The sequence below is a fragment of the Stegastes partitus genome, unplaced genomic scaffold, assembly GCF_000690725.1.
Source record: "Stegastes partitus isolate 25-593 unplaced genomic scaffold, Stegastes_partitus-1.0.2 Scaffold1612, whole genome shotgun sequence".
In the NCBI taxonomy this organism is placed as follows: Eukaryota; Metazoa; Chordata; class Actinopteri; family Pomacentridae; genus Stegastes; species Stegastes partitus.
Window position 1 is genome coordinate 161469 of NW_007579343.1, and position 4362 is coordinate 165830.

Here is a 4362-nt window from a genome sequence, read left to right on the forward strand (position 1 = left end):
GACGTCGGCCCCACCTCCGGTGTTGTCGGCCCCGCCTCCGGTGTTGTCAGCCCCGCCTACAGGGACGTTGGCCCCGCCTCCAGTGACGTCGGCCCCATACAGGGACGTCGGCCCCACCTCCGGTGTCATCGGCCCCGCCTACAGGGACGTTGGCCCCGCCTACAGGGACGTTGGCCCCGCCTCCAGGGACGTCGGCCCCACCTCCGGTGTTGTCAGCCCCGCCTACAGGGACGTTGGCCCCGCCTCCAGTGACGTCAGCCCCATACAGGGACGTCGGCCCCACCTCCGGTGTCGTTGGCCCCGCCTCCGGTGTCATCGGCTCCACCTACAGGGACGTCGGCCCTGCCTCCGGTGTCGTCAGCTCCACCTACAGGGTCATTGGCTCCGCATCCAGCCCTCCCTTCTGTATCTCTGCCTTCTAGTCTAGCACCTGTGAACTACCATTCCTCTGCTACACCTGTTGCACCATATCAGGAATTTCCTCCTACTCCAAACCCCGCTCGACCAATTGAGTGTCATCAGTGCAATACAACCTTTACCTACCCCATCCAAGCAGTGTCATGCACCACTCCAGCCTCGACTGAGTCTACCCTACATCCACCAAAGGCAACGGACACATATCCATTTATTGCCTCGTCCTACGGCATTCCAAAACTGATGATCCCTTTCTTTGACAGTGGGAAGGTGAGTGACTTTGCCTTACTGAAGATGGCCCTTGACAATGTATTAAATAGTCATCAGCACCTGAACGAGCATTATAAATATCAGGTGCCCCTTGGTCACCTGAAACTACCGAGTGCACTCCAGCTCCCCAAGGCTTACATGCACGACCTGAGGCCATACACTATGGCCATGCAAGCTTTACAGGATAAGTACGGACAACCACGCCAGCTTGTCCAAAGTGAACTGGGTGCCATCCTGAACGCTCCAGCCCTCAAGTTTGGAGACTCTGAAGCCTTTGATGCTTTCACATTGTCCATCCAATCTCTAGTCCTCATGCTTAGGACGCTGGAGGGACAGAATGGCTACAAATTAAGATGTGGATATCATGTCGACCGACTACTGAGTAAGATGCCACCAAGTTATTGTGACGGGTTTGTGGAACACTGTCTGAAGCAAGGTATCCTTTGCATAGGTACTGACCAAACCTATACATTACCCGATTTAGGATCCTGGTTACAGATGAAATCCCAAGCAAAACGCATAGCAGGCAGAGCTGCAGCCCTCTACAACCAGGAAGCTCCCAAGTCGATAAAGAAAGACCAACGTACTTTCAGTAAACCAAAGGAGAAATCCACAACATTTTTCCTCACTGCCAGTGACAGCCAAGGCTCAAAGGGGTGGCCTGCACAACCTAAGTCATCGACCAAACCTAAACCTTGCTGTCCTTACTGCGACAATAAAGAACATTTTCTGAACGCTTGTACTGAGTTCAAGAAACTGAACACAGGACAGATTGGGAAGTGGCTAGCTGATGGACAGCGGTGTTGGAAATGTGGCAGATCTCACACACCTGATATTTGTACCCTTAAGCGACCTTGCAATGCCTGCAAAGAGCAACATCTGATGGTACTACATGAAGCAGTCCAGCAAACTCAGAAGCGTGTGCTCATGGTCACTGCTCCCACTACAAAGGTGTACCTAGATAGACCGAACAGGTCCCCCAAGGTGATGTTGAAGGTGGTGAGTCTTGCTCTACAATGAAGACCGAGTACTGGAGACTTATGCGGTACTTGACGACGGCTCAGAACAAAGCATCATCTTACCACAAGCCGTTCAACACCTGAACCTCACCTTGCAGCCTGAAATGCTCACCCTGCGGACTGTTCATCAGGAGGTATTACAGCTTCATGGTGCTTCAGTTGCCTTTCAGGTGTCCTCCCTGCCTAAACCTGGAGAAAGGTATTCTATAAGTCAGGCATTCACATCTGACAATCTCGCTCTCTCTGAACATTCACACCCAGTGACAACTCTTAAATGGAGATATAAGCACCTCCGCAACATACCCTTGTCTCCTGTGGACCACGCTCAACCCTTGTTGCTCATCGACTCTGACATGCCTCACCTCCTGACACCTATAGAACCGGTGCAATTAGGCCCCCCAGGAGGACCCATTGCAGTCCACACAAAACTTGGCTGGTCGCTGCAAGGTCCCATCAGCATCGACCAAGTTCCTAGGTCTGAGCAGCAGTGCCTGTTCACAGCAACAGTCTCACCAACCTGCGAACTCTTCAAGAATGTTGAGCGTCTCTGGCAGATTGATACACTGCCTTACGTGAGTGAGAAGGAGGTAACCAGATCAAAGGAAGATCAGCAAGCCTTGAACCTACTTGAAACATCCACTGTCAGGATCACTGTTGATGGCATACAGAGATATGCTACCCCAGTGCTTCGTAGAGCCAACTCCGTGACCCTTCAGGCCTCCATGGAAGCAGTGTTGCCGAGTCTTCGAAGCACTGAGCGAAGGCTTGCCAAAGACCCAGACCGTGCCAAGATTTATTGCCAGGAGATCCAGAAGTTGGAGAAGATGGGCTATGTAGCAGTGGTGCCGCCTGAGGTAGCTACCTCAACCCCATAATCCTGGTTTATGCCACATCATATGGTACGCCACAACAAGGACAGGATTGTCTTTAATTGTTCTTTCCAGTACAAAGGGAAGTCTCTCAATAAGTCTCTCAATAACCTAATAATGTTTCACCAGATACGCCTTTTGCCAGTCGACAAACCAGTTCTGCGTTTCATCTGGCGGGACATGCAGAGAAATGAGGAACCAAGGATTTATGAGTGGCAGGTTCTGCCATTTGGCACTACGTGCAGCCCTTGCTGTGCCATCTATGCCCTGCAGCGGCAGGTCCAAGACACAGGTGAATCCAACAGTGACCTCGTTAATTGTGTTGAGCAATCATTCTATGTGGATAACTGCCTCCACAGCACCCATTCAGAGGAAGAAGCCAAGAACATTGTCAATGGTCTACGCCAGCTACTCAGCATTGGGGGCTTTGAGGTTCGCCAGTGGGCTAGTGACGCTCCAGCAGTCATTGAGCATCTTCCATCTGATGCCAGATCTGAGAGTAGTGAGCTATGGCTTTCTCAATTCAGTATGGACCTTCAAGAGCCAATGCTTGGATTGCGTTGGGACTGCCTCCACGACTCCCTTACGTACAAACATAGACCAGTGGAGAAGGTGGAACCCACATTGAGGAACATGTACAAGATCCTCGCCCGTCAATATTACCCACTCGGCTACATTGGACCGTTTACAACGAGAGCCAAGATCCTTGTCCAGGATCTTTGGAAGGAGCAAATTGGCTGGGATGACCCAATCCAGCCACAGAGTCTGCGAGACAGATGGTTTGCCTGGGAACAGGAGATTCCCGACCTGACTCGGATGGAAATCCCCAGATGTTATGCACCAGCGTCTGCAGACTCACCAACATCAAATAGAGACTTGCACATCTTCTGTGACGCTTCCAAGAGAGCATATGGGTCTGTTGCATATCTACGGACTCTAGCCAGATCTCGTGTGGCACCAAAGAAGCAATTCTCCATGCCTCGGTTGGAGTTGAGCGCCGCTCTCACCGGTGCTCAACTAGCCAGTGTTCTTCAAGTTGAGCTCACCCTACCCATCAGAAATGTCATCCTCTGGTCGGACTCTACTACCGTTCTTCACTGGATTAAATCAGAATCTTGCCATTACAAAGTTTTTGTTGGTACACGTGTGGCAGAGATCCAGAGTCTTACTAATGTGAGCAACTGGAGGTATGTGGATAGTGGGAACAATCCTGCCGATGATATCACGCGGGGAAGACCTTGAAGGAGCTGTCCCGACCACATCGTTGGCACCAAGGACCAGATTTCCTGTATCACACAGAGGATCATTGACCAACCAGCCCAATAGCTCATCCAGAATCAGAGGATAGTGAATTGAAGAAATCCTCGTTCTGTGGACAGGTGACTGTCAGCTCCTGTCCTCAACTTCCTGACATCAATATGTTCACCACATGGAAGGACCTCATGCAAGCTACCAGCCGATCCCTTCATGGGGCGGCCAATTTGAGTGAGTCACCCAGTGAAGCAGCTGATTACATCAAAGCAGAGAATCTCCTCCTGAGGCAGGCACAGTCTGAATCATTCCCGGAAGAAGTTAAGGCGCTCCTGTCTAACCGATCCTTGCCCACCAGCAGTCGTCTGGGCTCATTATCTCCAGAGTATGATAAGGAGACAGGGCTCATCAGAGTCGGAGGGAGACTACGAAGAGCTGAGCAGCTTAAATCGGACACCATCCACCCAGTCGTATTAGACCCAAAGCATTCTCTGACAAAGCTCATCATCCAGGATTTTGATGAGACCCTTCTCCATCCT